The following is a 17,913-nucleotide window of genomic DNA, read 5'->3' on the forward strand; positions in this document are numbered from 1 at the left end:
ATAAAAATAAATAAAAATTTCATACTTTTCAAATTAAAGATAAATTTTTTAGTTTGTTTAAATTTAAAAAGAATATTTTATATTTTTTTATAAATTATTATAATCAATACACATATCGCTATTATATTAATTAATTTATTATTATCTTTGAACAAATAATAATTAAATAAATAGGCTATTCATTTAAAATTATACAATTATTATTATAATAACTAAATAGGAATAAAAATTTTTGTCAAATAATTTATTTATGATTGTTATAATTCATAACACAACTATAAATTATTCTTTTATTATAATTTAAACGAAATTTTTAAAATTCTGACAGTTGGGCCTATGTATAAATACGAAACCTTCAACTGGTGTGGTTCTAAATCTAAGCTACAGAAAAATTTTAAATTTACGGAACATAGTTAATATGAAGACAATGTATACATGTCTCATTAATAACAAAACAGCATAATAGCTTCAATTAATTTCAAAACCTAATCCATTTATAATATTTACGTTGGCATTGTATGTAAAAATGAGAAAGAAAATTTATTTTGTTTACGCTAACTATGGCTGTGGATATTTTCTTAAATTTGTTTTCATATTTATTGATTGATAAAATCATATTGATAAATTTTCTCATCCCAAATTAAATTGGTAAATAAATTTTTTTATTTAAATAAGAAAAGCCTCGGCTATTTTCAATCAATTTTTTTTGTAGGGTTGTATTCTAAAAGACAGCATATTAAATGATCATCATAAAACAAAAAAGCATTATAGTTCAGACTCAAGATAAAAGTATAATAACTCCATTCTACATAAGAAGTGGTGGAATCAATGACAATTTTGGAGTCAATGAACTGTGGGTTGACTTCTAATGCTAGGTATTATGTTGTGTAAGCTTAAGCATGTATAAAATTGGCATGTTGAGTGCATCAATATAATTACTATAATAAGCTTAACATATTTTTGTCTATTAGTGTTGGCAATCCAAGACCATCAACTTTTTGAACAAGATAGCAAATACCAAATGTTAGTTTTTAAATCACCTTTTTGTGAATGAAGCATAATGATGTACAAAGTTATACTTAACCAAATCAATATAAATAATTTTTTCATATTTGAATACCTATATATGCCAATTAAAGAAACTATAAAGCAACTTTTTGGAGTGCATAGGCATTTGTTTTCACATGGGATTTTGCATTATTTGAAAAATTCAGTCAAATGAGCATCCATTTGCAAACAGAGGCTCAAACATACTCTATAAAACCTTTTTGTTTTGGCTTATTATTTTATAATACCCCATATAAGGTGTTTTGACATTTTTATTTAACATTTATGAAGAGATGCAAACACATAAAGCTACCAACTTTAATCATCTACTACAAAATAGGTTAAAATGTATACTGATTCCTTTTTGTTATAGTAATATAGTATAAGCTTATTTGTGAAAATAGTCAACTCATTTCTAAAAGTAATAATCATCTGACCTAATTTGTAAAAACATAATGAAATAAATTTTGTCTATAGTGAACAAAGAGGCTTTTGGAGTATTTAAAAATATTTATCATTATTCTACTAAGGGTAACATGTTTTGGACTTTAGCGATCACATCCTGAAACCATCAACTTATTTGGACAAAATGGCAAATATACAAATATTAATTTTTAAATCACCTTTTTTTAAATAAAGTATACTGATATACAAAGTTATATTTAAATAAGTCATTGTTTGTAAACATTTTTATGAAAATCTACTACCTATATTGTTTGTAAACATTGTTTGACAACGATTTTTTGTAATATAATTCTTTATTTACAAGAGTTTTCTCATGAATGAAATTAGTTCTAATTTTTTTATTGAGTGTCAATAAATAACCTAAACTATTTGAATCAAATTACTAAAGAAAACTAATTGAACATTTACCATCAAATTTGACTTAATAAAATTGTTGTAAGATCCACAATTATATTATATCACCATTGCAAAATAACATAATACTAATCTAGGTCATAACTACTTTTACTTATATCATCATCATTTTTCAAAATACTATAATACTATAGCCTAAAGATGGCAATTTATTTATTTTTCTTCAACAAAATTGGTGTGGTAACTCAGCTTGAGTGGACTCTCTTGGCTTCAATGGCAACTGCTCCACATAAAGAACTAGAAAGAATCTTAAGTCTGATCTTTATCTATATAAACTTTTTTGGCAGATTAGAAAACCTGAATACTAAGCATTAAAAAGACAAACACAAAATTGTGTATCAACTTGTCTGGATCATATAAATCATTGGCAGATTAGAAAACCTGAATACTAAGCTTTAAAAAGACAAACACAAAGTTATGTACCAACTTGTCTGGATCATATAAATCATGGAGTTGAAGCATCAATTGGGAACAGAAACTTGTAATAATTTCCAAGCAACTTGTTCAGAAAAAGTTTTACCTGTGTACTCCTTCTATACAATATCCAAGCAACCGCACAAGATTTTTATGTCAAACATGGCTTATAGCTTCCACTTCAACCCTAAATTCTTTCTTTGCTTGTCCTCTGTGAACTCAATAACTAATTCAATTAGTTAGGTTGATGGAATTTACCTTGGTTATTAGTCATGCCCCTTATCCACTTGAATACCATTTTACTTCAAGTTTTTAAGATTAATTTCTATAGTTGGAGCAGGAATTATGCTACAAAAAAAAGAACAAATAAATACATAGCTACTCTTTGAATGCATATATACTAACTGGCAAATTTAAAGGCAGTGTATACTTCATGCTATAAAAATTCTGATTTGAACCCAATGAGCAAAGGATAAGTTAGAAAAAACTCAAAGTATATTAGTATCTTTCTTAATTACGAATTAAGAAAAAGAAAGAATGAAAAGGATGGGAGCAGAGACCATGTTCTTTGCTTGAGAAGCTAGGGTGCCTTGGTTGAAAGAACCTACCTATATAGAAAAGAAATCTCTTACTTAAAATAAAAATGCATAAACTAAGAAGTTCCACACTAGGTGAGTTAGAACTCTCTCTCTCCCTAATTTTCGAAAATAGCTTCCTTCTTTTCCAAAAATTTCTTCTTTTTTTTTAACTAATTAATTTTTATTTTTTTTTACGAAAAAAAAAATTTCAAAATTCAAATTCTTTTTAGTTATTTTATTTTATTTAAGTATTTACTTCTTATAAAATAAAATAAATAAAAAGATAAATCAGTCCAAGTTATATCCATATATCCATCATGGACATAAGTGGAAATGAACAGTCCCGGAGGACTCTGGGGTCATATTCTAACCCCTCTACTGCTTCATATGGAAGTAGCATCTGCATACCCTCTATTGGAGTCAGTAACTTTGAGTTGAATCCTCAGCACATTATCATGGTGCAGCAAAGTTGTCAGTATTCCGGTCTTCCACAGGAAGAACCTACAGAGTTTCTGGCACAATTTTTACAAATTGCTGACACAGTGCATGATAAGGAAATAGATCAGGATGTCTACAGACTGTTACTGTTTCCATTTGCTGTAAAAGATCAAGCTAAGAGATGGTTAAATAACCAACCTAAAGCCAGCATAAGGACATGGAAACAGCTGACAGAAAAATTCCTGAATCAATATTTCCCTCCAAAAAGGATGACACAGCTAAGGCTGGACATCCAAGGCTTTAAACAAGGAGATAATGAATCCCTTTATGATGCCTGGGAGAGATACAGAGAGATGCTACGAAAATGCCCCTCTGAAATGTTTTCAGAGTGGGTTCAGTTAGACATCTTCTACTATGGGCTTGCAGAAGGAGCTCAGATGTCTCTAGATTACTCATCTGGTGGATCTATCCACATGAGAAAGACAATTGAAGAGGCTCAAGAGCTCATTGATACAGTTGCCCGGAATCAGCATCTGTATCTAAGCAGTGACCCTTCCATGAAAGAAGAGGTTAAAACAGCAACTGCTGAACTCAGTCCTGTAGAACAAGCTGCTAAATTCAATCAGCAATTGGACTTCCTAACAAGGCAGTTAGCCGAATTCAAAGATAGATTACAAGAGACAAGGATGGCTAATATACATATGGAAGAACAGTTTAAGCAAACAAAGCAGCAGCTGTCAAGGCAAATAACAGAAGAAAGCCAAGCAGTTAAATTAAGAAGTGGGAAGACATTAAATACCCCACCTCAAGGCATCAAAAATTCAAGAAATGAGCAACCCACCAAAGATTCACCTGAGGACAGTTAGAGCCCAGGGAAAAATAATTCTGGCGCTAAAACGCCAGAAACAAGGCAGAATTGGCGTTCAACGCCAGAAATGGGCAAGAATCTGGCATTGAACGCCCAAATGGGGCAGAATCCAGCGTTGAACGCCCAAAATGGGCACATTTCTGGCGTTCAGGCGCCAAGAACAGACAGTGAGCTGGCGTCCAGTTTTACTCCAGCTTCTGACTCTGGCACTCAATTCCCAGTGAGGGATCAGACACACACAAGTGCTGATAACAACCCCTCTAAAAAGGCTTCTTTAACCACTAAGGTTGAAGAATATAAAGCCAAGATACCTTATCCTCAAAAACTCCGGAAAGAGGAGCAGGATAAGCAATTTGCTCGCTTTGCAGATTACCTCAGGACTCTTGAAATAAAGATTCCATTTGCAGAGGCACTTGAGCAAATACCTTCTTATGCCAAGTTCATGAAAGAGATCTTGAGTCATATTCTATAGGAGGTTTATAAAGGATTTTTCAAAAATCGCAAAACCTCTAAGCAATCTACTAGCTGCTGACACGCCATTTGTATTTGACATGACAAGAAGTTCATTGTTAATGGACAGAGAATCAAGCACTATCTTGAAGGCAATGTTGAGCAAGAGTGCTCAAGGTTGAAGCTAGATTAAAAGCTCAGCAAGGTCCAGCTAAAGACATTAAAGAAGCGCTTGTTGGGAGGCAACCCAATTTTTATTTATTTTCATGGTTTTTCATGTTTTATTAGGTTCATGATCATGTGGAGTCACAAAATAAATATCAAAAATTGAAAATAGAATCAAAAACAGCAGAAGAAAAATCACACCCGGGAGGAAGCACCTGTCTGGCGTTCAACGCCAGAACAGAGCATGGTTCTGGCACTGAACGCCCAAAATGGGCAACATCCTGGCGCTGAACGCCCAGAACAAGCATGGTTCTGGCGTTCAACGCCAGAAATGGCTAGTAAATGGGCGTTGAACGCCCAAAATGGGCACCAACCTGGCGCTGAACGCCCAGAGTTGTGTGCAAGGGCATTTTGCATGCCCAAATTGGTGCAGGGATGTAAATGCCTTGACACCTCAAGATCTGTGGACCTCACAGGATCATTTCAAGATCTGTGGACCCCACAGGATCCTCACCTTCCCTCCTCATAATCCTAGTTTTTTCTTTCCACATCTTCTTTTTCATCTATTCCCTCTTCCTTTGCTCGAGGGCGAGCAACATTCTAAGTTTGGTGTGGTAAAACAATTATGTGAAGGATCTATAGCTCAGTGGTAGAACATGTGGCTGTAAATCAAGAGATACCTCAGGGGATGCACTTCCCTCCACATAATTATTGGAAGCAACTGAGGATAGAAATACCAAAAATCACTAGGAATCAAGCCACAAAGGCAAGGAAGAGACATAAAAGAGCTCAAGAACATCATTGGTGCCTCAAGAAGGAAATGCCATCATCACTAAGGTGGACTCGTTCCTTGTTCTTACTTTCTCTGTTTTTTGTTTTCTCTATGTTAAGTGCTTATCTATGTTTATGTCTTCATTACATGATCATTAGTAGTAATTAGCGTCTAGTTTGATTTTATCCCCAATTAAGTTATAGTCTATTTTTCTCATCATATATTCTCCATTACTGCATAACAAGTAACCTTTAATCCATGCTCTATTATTTATTTGCAATTCAACTGATAAACATAATTGACTTCCTGACTAAGATTTACAAGATAACCATAGATTGCTTCAAACCAACAATCTCCGTGGGATTCGACCCTTACTCACGTGAGGTATTACTTGGACGACCCAGTGCACTTGCTGGTCAGTGGTACGAGTTATGAAAAGTGTGATTCATAATTCGTGCACCAGTGACCCAAAAGAAATTGAGGTTAATTCACGTTATCCATCAATAATAACTAATAATAATATAATCTCACTAAACTAATTAGTATAGCATAATAAGCTATAATAAGAATATAGCTATGCTTTTTCACAGTAACAACGAATTGAACTAGTATAGCATAATAAGCTAAGAGAAAAGTCGTAGTATTATATAGTTTTATTTGTTAAAGTATTTGTTAATAAGTATATAGCTATGCTCTTCACAATCAACTTAACCTTGCAGTTTCGAAGTAACTTGCAAATATAAGCATCAATGCCAACTAAAAAATCACAAACAAAATGTAAGATTTGAAGATAATTTGATACCACAAACATATTTGTCAAATATCAATACACAAACAATGCTCAAATATATCATGAAGACAAAATTATCCATGATGGTGGCCGACTAATAGGTTCTCCTCTGGCAGCCTTCACCAGTAGAGGATCTGAAGACAAAATCAGCACAAAAATCATGAATTTCTCTTGCTTAAATGAGTATAATCAAGAAAATGAAAGAGTAATCAAGAGAAAGAAATGCTTATAACAGTCTCCCAAATTTGAATATTACTCATTTTTGTAAAATATACAAATGAATGTTAATTGTTAACAGAACTTTTTTTCCTTCTTTCTCCATGCCTTCAATCAATCAACTTCAACAATCTCCATTAATTGATTCATCTCAAAGACTCAAAAATACCTTAATTACCCTCTCCTAAAACCCCATAACAATTTGCACCACTATCTAAAACAACAAATTTGTAAAAACTGAATGCTATTAGGAACTTTTTCCCCTCTTTCTCCATGCCTTCAATCAATCAACTTCAACAATCTCCATTAATTGATTCTTCTCATCATCAAATTGCACAAGCAGCGGTAGATTCAAAGAAAAAAAAATGCACAAATTATTGTCTTATGCAATGAATATGAAAGTAAAAGAACTAAACCACAATGTCAAGCTACTAATAATAATGAATAACTGACTTTTGCCAATGATCAGACCAAGCTGCTTCAAGTTAAGTGTATATCCAGTTTGGTGAAATTGAGTATGAGGGCAATTGGAATCAAAACAAAATCAGAGTAGCATTGCCAGAGAACCAGTTACATACTAAATCAATATTAAAATCAAAATAAAATCACAACAGCAATTCCAAACAACCAGTTACCAAATCAACATTAGAACAGCATTATACCAAATCAACATTAATATCAATATTAGGCGACAACAAAGTAACTCACAGGGTAAAGCTCACCAAGACAGTGGCGAGTTATAGCAGAAACAGAGTGGCGATCCAGATGCCAAGGGTGGCACACAGCTCAATGGCGACGGCGAACCTAACCCCACCAGCGATGGCTTGGCAGTAATAGAGACAACCTCCTCCTCCCTCATCGTGTTTCTCTCTCTGTGCGAAACCTTTCTCTCTCTTCGAGCTCCTCAATGACGACAGTGATGAGAGGTGTGACGGCGACGACGAGCTCGACGGTCAGGACCTTCAGCGGCAGTGATGGAGTCCTCGACGATGGTGGCTACTTCTCCTCTCTCGCGCGCACTCTTCTTCGTCTCCACACCCTCTGGTTCGCGCGAAGATGGTGGCGGCTCAATGGAACGGCGGCGACAGGGGGCAAGCCGCAGCGACAGCGCACTCTTCTCCCTCTCCTTCCCTTCTTCTTTCCTGATTCCCCCTTCTCTTTTTTTCTTTTCTTTCTTTTCCCCTTTCCTTCTGTTTCCTCTTCTGTACGTGTATTTAGGGATTCAGGGTAACAAAATTAGGAATTTTGTGAAATTAGAGTTTTATTTGGTAATTTTAGAATTATGGTCAAATATATAGGGATAATATAATAATTTTATAAAATATTTATAAATTTAGTATTCATAGAATAAATTGTTTAAATTTGTATGATTATTTATAATTATTTTTATATGTATCCTTTAATTTGTATAATTATTTAAATAATATTAAAAAATTATTATTTGATAAACAATTGTTGTAATTCTTATAAAACTATTCTTTAAAATAGTCAAAGAGAACGGTTTTATTTTGTCGCTATAATGTAATGAAAAATTGAACTTCATCAGCAACACTGTAAAAAACGTTGTCTAAAACTATCTAATAGAATGGTTTTAAAGTGTAGCATTTTGGCAAAGGTTTTTATGCGTTTCTTTTGTACAATTATTTAAACAACAATAAAAAACCGTTGCTTAAAAACAAATCATAATAACGGTTATAAAACCGTTCTTTAAAATAGTCAAAGAGAACGATTTTAATTTGTTGCTATAAAATAATAAAAAATTGAATTCAACAGTAACACTAGAAAAAACCGTTGTCTAAAACTATCTAAGAGAACGGTTTTAAGGCATTGCAAATTTTGGCGTTGCTAAAGCTCATATTTGTTGTAGTGACTTCATCCTTATTATAAATTCCATAGGTTCTCAATCTAAATACATAACTCAAATCTATACACCATACACACAAAGCTCTGAATTTGTCCCCACCAATTTTTCATAAAGAATTCTTAGTTGCATTTAGAGGATGAGTGATATCACACCAAAGAAAACAACAATGCCATATCTTGGTGATGATATCCTATGGAAGATCTTTGCTAAGGCTGATGGGAGAACAGTTGGCAGATGCAAAACCATCAACAAGATGTGGAATGGCAGGCTATCCAGACCATTGTTTACCAAGCAGCACTAGGCCGAGACCAAGGACAAGGACATAAGTATCATTGTTGGGGTTGGATATCCTACTTCGGATACTAACTCACAATGGGTTTCAAGAACTGTTATAGATACTGGTCCGATGCGCTGTCACTGCATGGCTAATCGTCTGGAGGCATCACCGTGGTCAATGGCTGCATCCTATCCTCTTGTGAAAATGGTCCAAATGCTCTATCACAGCACGGCTAATCATCTGAGGTTCTCGATCATACTGGAATAGGATTCACCCTCCTTTTGCGTCTGTCACTACGCCCAGCACTCGCGAGTTTGAAGTCCGTCACAGTCATTCAATCCCAGAGCCCTACTCAAAATACCACAGACAAGGTTTAGACTTTCCGAACTCTCATAAATGCCGCCATCAATCTAGCTTATACCACGAAGATTCTGATTAAGAGATCCAAGAGATAATCATCCAATCTAAGGTGGAACGGAGGTTGTTGTCAGGCACGCGTTCGTGGGGGAATGATGATGATTGTCACGTTCATCACATTCATATTGAAGTACGAATGAATATCTTAGAAGCGGAATAAGTTGAGTTGAATAGAAAAACAGTAGTACTTTGCATTAATTCATGAGGAACAGCAGAGCTCCACACCTTAATCTATGGAGTGTAGAAACTCTACCGTTGAAAATACATAAGTGAAAAGTCCAGGCATGGCCGAATGGTCAGCCCCCAAAACATGATCAATATGATCCTAAGATGAACTAAAAATCATAAGATGTCTAATACAATAGTAAAAAGTTCTATTTATAATAAACTAGCTACTAGGGTTTACAGAAGTAAGTAATTGATGCATAAATCCACTTCCGGGACCCACTTGGTGTGTGCTTGGACTGAGCTTAAATGTTACACGTGCAGAGGCTCTTTCTGGAGTTGAACGCCAGGTTTTAATGTTCAACTCTGGTTTGTGACGTGTTTCTGGCGTTTAACTCTAGACAGTAGCATAGAACTGGCGTTCAACGCCCGTTTACATCATCTAAACGCGGCCAAAGTATGGACTATTATATATTGCTGGAAAGCCCTGGATGTCTACTTTCCAACGCAATTGAAAGCGCTCCATTTTGAGTATTGTAGCTCCAGAAAATCGACTTTGAGTGCAGGGAGGTTAGAATCCAACAGCATCAGCAGTCCTTCTTCTACCTCTGAATCTGATTTTTGCTCAAGTCTCTCAATTTCAGCCAGAAAATACTTGAAATCATAGAAAAATACACAAACTCATAGTAAAATCCAGAAATGTGAATTTAACATAAAAACTAATAAAAACATCCCTAAAAGTAACTAGATCCTACTAAAAACATACTAAAAACAATGCCAAAAAGCGTATAAATTATCCACTCATCAATAACCATGGCATGGTCTCTCTACAACTCAAATGAAAATGATTGGACCGAGTCTGGTTTGTTTCAAAGTGATGTTAAAAAGTTGGGTCCCAATTGTGTGGTGGACAAGGGTATTGCATATTGGATCGGCTGGGATGGTCAAATCTATACTAATCCAACCATGATAGGCACGTTTGCATTGCAAGAAAAGGTATTTCATCAATCAAGAATCCCGCTCGAGGCAATGACAACATACCACTCCCTCACACACTTCAACAACGGTATTAGATTCATATCATTTGAAACGGTTGGATATAGTAGAATCGTTGTGGTGTGGGATATCAAGTGTGATCATCAGAATCAATTGCATTGGAAAAAGTTGGTTAAGATTTCAGGACTTGGCATTCCATATAATCCTACTCTATTTGTGGAAAAAAATATCATTTCTATTATGGAATGTAGGACAAGTTATGCCGGTGCTAATGATGGTGAAAGAACCGATGTCTTGATATCAAGAGTCGGGTACAAATTCGCGAAGGGAAAGCATTTGATGCACCAAAGCTTTCAGGAGAACGTGTCTGTTAAGACTGTTACTTTGCACGCGGAGAGTCTTTACATGGTCTGATGGTTTATGAAGTGAAGAGAAGAGAACAAGCTCAAAAGTTTTTTGTGTTAGTAAGTTTCATGCTGCAAGTTTAGTATTTAAATTTAATCATGTTGAATCAGTTGAAGTGTTTAGTGTTTAGACAATTTATGGTTAATGTAATAGTTGTGTGTTATTTTTGAATTAACCTCATGATGTATGAAGTAGGATAGAAGATATGTAAGGAGTAACAATCATCATGTCTTATATTGTATTAAGAACTAGGAGAGCAATATGACACGTACAACTTCTATTATATGAAAATATCCAATGCAAAATTTCAACAAAATGAGTGGTAATTTATTAAAAAACTTTAGAGCATGTGTAGTTTAGTTGTAACTCATTAACATAAATTTTAAAATGAATTCTAAAAAGGTAGCATAAGGAAAAGACAATTAGAAACATTTTAAATAGCTTGGATAAAACTCAATTGACTTACAAAGCATCATACATTGTTTTATACAGAAAGAAAAATTGAATAACTTATAAATTATCTATATTACTGTCTAAATAATTAATAAGGTTCTACAAAATAAAAAATTGAGTTGTAATTCACTAAAATATTTTTTACAAAAAAATACAAAAAAATTATAGTAAAGAGAAGCTTATTAGTAACAGAGTAAATAGCTTAGATATAACTCATTTAGGACACAAAGCAACTTGCATTTATTTATAAAAGAAAGAAAATCTGAATAACTTGCCATGTATCTTTATATTTAAGTAAATATTTTAAAATTGATGTTAAATTAAAAATATTTAAAATACTTTTATGTTTAAAAAAAGTATTTTGGGATAGCTAAAAAGTTGACATCATTTAGACTACAACAGATATAGGAAAACCAATGATCTGATGTTGAATATAACAATTTAATATGGTATTAAATGCCTCTTGCACTTAATTAAAAGAGAAAAAATAATATACTTTAAGCAGTTTAATCGATTATCAAATATTTATACCATGTTGGAAGAAAGGGATGTTATGAAGAGGATAACAAAAAATGTAGTATTTTATTAAAATACTATTTATAATAATAAATACAAAGAAGATATCACAAAGAGAGAAGTTTATTAGAAACACTCTAAATAGACTAAATAGAACCCATTTAGGACATAGAATCTTCCAATTATTTAAGAATACCTTACTAGCTATCTTTATACATAAAAAAGTGTTTTAAACCCAAAATAATTGAAATTATTTAAGTTACACAAATTTTAAAAGGTATTTTAAATTTGCAAAAATAAAATCAAAATAATGGGTTCTAACAAATAAAGGAGAACCAATGACCTAATATTAAACATGGTATGTATGTATGTAGATATATTCGATATAGGTAATACTTATGGTATGAAATGTAAGGGTGGGTGTACTCACTTAAGATGTTAAGAAAAAAAATTTAGCCATCACAATATAGTATATATCAAATATACATACCGTATCTGAAGAGAAAGATCTTATAAAGATGAGTGCTAATTTTCTGCAATACTTATTATAATAAATATAATGGAGATAGTATAAAGAGAAGCTTATAGGTCCATTCTAAATAGCTAGGATCTAACTCACTTATATCAAAAGTCTCTTGCATTTAATTGAAGAAAAAAACATAAAATCAGTAATGTATAAATTATTTTTAGAGTTCACCAAATCAGTAATAATGTGCTATAAAAGGAAATTAGGTGGAATCCAAAAAAGATATAGTAATTGATGACCTGATTTTTTTCACAATTGTTTGTGTATCAAGCTTGCTTACTTGGGCTTTAGCATAAACCAATTCCATCATTTTTTAGAAAAAAAATTTATATTTTTAATTAAAGGACTTTAATTTTGAAAAAAAAAAATTTAAGTTTGGTAGAGTCCAACCACCGAAGGAAAACTAATGACTTGATGTTGAACAAGGTAAACACTTTAATGGAAACACCCAAGATGAAGTAAAATTTTAATCCTATGCAGCAAGATAATTGCAACAGCAGTAGACACACTAACAAGAAGCCACAAACATCACATGTACTAGCAAACCTTGCATTTATTCAAGCAAGAACAACAGCTCTTCAACTCTTCAAAGAAAGATATATATCATTATGTGGTTCTTCAGATCTATGCACCACTAATCACAGTAAAAAAGAACTTATCCATAGATAGTCAAAGTTCCTTTGTTGCTAGAGGTAAAAGGAGGAGTATTATGGCTGAGAAAAGGAAGAAGATCACAACACTACAGCAAGAAAAAGAGAATACAACGCCGAACACAATCCCACTTTGTCTAACCAGTTTGAACTCATTGGAACAAACAAGAGGTATGTATTTGTGTGTTAAAATAGATTCATAGGTTGAAGAGATAGGGAAGAATATACTATTGAAAACTTAGTTTGTGAATGAACATTTATTGAGTAAATAATCAGTTTGTACATTATTGCTTGCATTTCATTTTTTATTGTAACATAGTAGACGAAAGATCGACATGGGACAAAAATAAGAGAATGTTTTACATTCTCAGTGAGCAATAAGTCCGAAACCTGGCAAAAAATGTCTCAATGCATCATACACTAACATTTTCACCGGAACAACAAAACCAAGGATGTACTCAAGCAGCAGGTAAACAAAATCAAGTTATTATCTATCCAATAACTATGTGCAAAACTAACTTTAAAATACACATCATTCCAAAGGCACCGTTCAAACCAATATCAGAACTACGATAAATGTAGTAGATGAAAGCAAGGAAAATGAAAATGGTCCAAGAGTGGTTCATACAATGCACCCTGTGGTAAGATTATCACAGAGTTTGACATTCAACTCTGAAGATTTGGAGGAGTCAATATCGACAGAGTATTGACTCAAAAGGTTAGCAAACACATTATTTATGGTATGATCGTCTATATCATTATTTTTTTAGTCAATGTAACAGATTGTATTCATAAATAGTGTACTATGTTTAACAAATTATACTAATTATTTTCAGCATGCACTCAACAATCTAGGAGAGAAAGAGCTATCAAGTTAGCTGTGAAAAAACAAAAGTGTTGTAAAAGGACTCAAATAGGTTAGCAACTAATTATCAGATTCTCAATGTTAAATTTCATATTACTTTTGTGTGATAAACTATATCTACATAGGAAATGATACAAGCATGTTTTGTATTTAGGGGTTTGTGTTGAAGTGATAAACTTAGATACATGCAACAGCATTGACAACTCAGACACTATCACTCTGGCAAATAGCATGGCCCAAGTTGCGACGTCCATTTGCCATAGTTTGGGCAATACTGAGATTAACTCATCCTACCAGATAACGCATCCAAAGAGTAAGTAAAGCTAAATCATAATTAAACTGTTGGCTCATTCAAACTAATGTGTTATACTAATTAAAAAGCCAAATATAATATATACAAAGAAGATAGCATAAGGTTGACAAATCTGATTAGAAATATTCTAAATATATTGGATATAATTTGTCTAGGCCACAAAGCCTCTTATATTTAGGTAAAAATAAATAGGACTATAATTAATTTATTATCATTATATTAATAAATTGTTTTAAATTTTGCCAAACAATTTAAACTATTTAAAGTACATGTATATTTGAAAAAGTACACTAGATTGGTTCTGACATACAAATTAGTTAAGACATAGAAAAATTGGTGGACTCTGAGAGATATAGGAAACACAATTACCTGTTCTTGAACATAGCATATATATGGATATAACTAAAATATTCAATATATATAGCATGAAATTAAATAGTGCACTTACTTAATATGTTAAAAAAAATATTAAAGATATCAATATAGTATATTATCAAATATATATACCAAATTTTAAGAACAAGATCTAATAAATATGAGTGGGATCATAGAGATAGCATAAAGAGAAGCTTATTAGGATCATTTTAAGTAGTTAGGATCTAACTTATTTATATAAGAAACCTCTTGCATCTATTTGAAAACAGAAATATAACACATCTTTAATAAGTTTCAAGTAAAAGATAAAAAATAATATAGTTTAAGAAATATAGTATATGACCTGCTTCATACTTAGATAACACAGAGACAAGGAAGGTAAAATTTGTAGAGCTTAAGAAAGTTCAGTTGAATGTAATTTTGATGTTATCACTAATGTAGGCAGAAGAGTTCGGCACAACAAGACCAGCACCACAAATCAAGACAAATTCCAAAACGAAGGTAGTTGGTAAAAATAAGACATATTCTGTTTATATGAACATTGAAACCTTACTGAATCCTATACAACCAGAAAGCTAATGTTATTTTATAATGCAGAGTACTGGCACATGGGAGATGCAAGTTATGAATGTGAATTTTGCCATGCATTGTTCTGGTACGAAGAAAGGACACAAACACATTACAACACAAATGATCCCAAATACACACTTTGTTGTAGGGGAGGTCAGGTAGAAATTCCTCACTTGCAAGAAGCTCTTAAAGTGTTGTATGATTTGTTATTTGGTAATGATATCAGAAGCAAACACTTCTGCGATAATATTAGGACTTATAACAGTATGTTTCAATTCACCTCTATGGGTGCAAAGATTGACCGAACTGTGGCAAATGGGAGAGGTCCACAAACTTTCATCCTATATGGGGAGAACTATCATTTAATGGGAAGCCTCATCCCACAAGAAGGAAATACGGCAAAATTTACACAACTATATGTGTTTAATACACATAATGAGATTCATAATCGCATTTCAACAGTCAGGTATGGGTTGGAAATATAATATGTGTAAATTATTGTTCGTTGAAATTTAAAATATATATTTATAACATAATTCGATACTAATATATCTATATGAATTGGGATGACATGTAGCGGAGAAAATAATAATAAGATAAATGAAGACATTGTTAGAGAATTGAAGAAAATGTTAAATGAAAATAATGTGCTGGTAAAGGCATTCCGTATGGTTCGGGAGAAAATGGGAGCTGACCATAGATCTACCATCAAACTAAGATTGTTGGGCAAGAGGGGTAAAGACGGTAGACAGTATAACCTGCCATCAACAAATTAGGTTGCTGCACTTATTGTGGGTGACTTTGATTTGGAAAAAACAGATAGAGACATTGTGGTTGAGACACAGAGCGAAAGATTACAGAGAATAAACCAACTTAATCCCGCATACTTGGGCTTACAGTCTCCTTTATTATTTCCTTATGGAGAAGATGGTTACAAGGAAGATATACCTCTGAATAAGAAAAGTAGTAATTCTGAAGGGGGTTGTCAAAATGTATCGCTGAAGGATTTTTTTGCATACAGGATACAAGAACGGCTAGCTGATGGGTCTCCATTATTATATTCTAGAATACTATTCCAACAATTCTTGGTGGATAGTTTTTCAATGATTGAGTCTTCTAGATTAACATACATCCGACTAGATTAGGAGAAATTTAGGGTTGAGATGTATAAGGGAATAACAGAGGCTGTGTTAATGGGAGAAACAACACCTTTATCAAGGGGAAAACGTATAATATTGCCATCATCTTTCGTAGGAGGGCCAAGATACATGATACAAAATTACCAAGATGCAATGGCAATTTGTAGGGTTGTTGGTTACCCTGACCTATTTTTGACATTTACTTGTAATCCTAAGTGGCCAGACCTTGAAGATTTTCTAAAAAATAGGGAACTAAATGCAGAAGACCGACTAGACATGGTTTGTAGAGCGTTCAAACTCAAACTGGATCGACTCATCCAAGACATCAGAAAGAATAGAATATTTGGAAGGGTAATTGCAGGTAAATAACCCCCACCCCCTTTGACTATATTTATATTTTGTCGCATAGATCGCATAAAAAGAATTTACTAATAAATAAATCTTGATAAAAGAGTCATTACAAACCAACCCTTTATGTCAATTTTTTAATTGAGATGCAGTGAAATATTTTTATCGGTTTTTCAGGTGGTCTATGTGAAAAATTATCCATTTAATTGATTTATTAGTTAGATGTTTTATTATAAAAGTAATTCGAATGTATTTTAATCATATGTTATTTTTATATTTTTGTACTACACATTCCATATTAATAAATGTTTTCATGCCAAATAGTAAAAACAATTTAAAAAACTTTAATATACATTATTAAATGACTGTGGAACTCTTTATATCTTTAGTATTAAAATAAAAGAAACATGGTCATGGAAATAAAATTTTAATGTATGTATGTTAGCTTTAATAAATATGCTAATTCATGCCTTCATTTATTTTAATGATAGTTGTTTATACAATTGAATTTCAAAAGCGAGGACTTCCACACGCGCATATTTTGCTGTTCTTGCATCGTGATGACAAGTATCCAACTGGAGAAGATATCGATCGAATTATAAGTGCCAAAATACCAGACAAGGATACTGATCCTATATACTATGAAGCTGTAGAGAAACATATGATGCACGGACCGTGTGGAAACATCAAGAAGGACTCACCATGTATGGAAAATGGAAAGTGTATAATACACTTTCCCAAGAGATTTGTTAATAGTACAATAGTTGACGAAGATGGTTATTGGTGCACGAAATTACAATCACACTTTTGCAACTCCGCACAACTAACCAGCAAGTGCACTGGGTCATCCAAGTAATACCTTACGTGAGTAAGGGTCGATCCCACGGAGATTGTCGACTTGAAACGAGCTATGGTTATCTTATAACTCTTAGTCAGGATATCAATAATTCTCAGATTTAATTGTGAAAAGTAAAAGAACATGAAATAAATACTTGTTATACAGTAATGAAGAACAGGTTGAGGCTTTGGAGATGCTTTGTCTTCTGAATCTTTGCTTTCCTACTATCTTCTTCTTCATGGACGCAAGGCTCCTTCCATGGCAAGCTTTATGTTGGGCATCACCGTTGACAATGGCTACTTCCTGTCCTGTCAGTGAAAACGTTCCAAATGCGCTGTCACCGCACGGCTAATCATCTGTTGGTTCTCGATCATGCTGGAATAGGATCCATTGATCCTTTTGCGTCTGTCACACGCCCAACAATCGCGAGTTTGAAGCTCGTCACAGCCATCCCTTCCCAGATCCTACTCAAAATACCACAGACAAGGTTTAGACTTTTCGTATCTTAGGAATGGCCGCCAATAATTCTAGCTTATACCACGAAGACTCTGATCTGAATCATGAGGCTAAGAGATATGC

This window comes from Arachis ipaensis, chromosome B10 (assembly GCF_000816755.2).
Source record: "Arachis ipaensis cultivar K30076 chromosome B10, Araip1.1, whole genome shotgun sequence".
Lineage (NCBI taxonomy): Eukaryota > Viridiplantae > Streptophyta > Magnoliopsida > Fabales > Fabaceae > Arachis > Arachis ipaensis.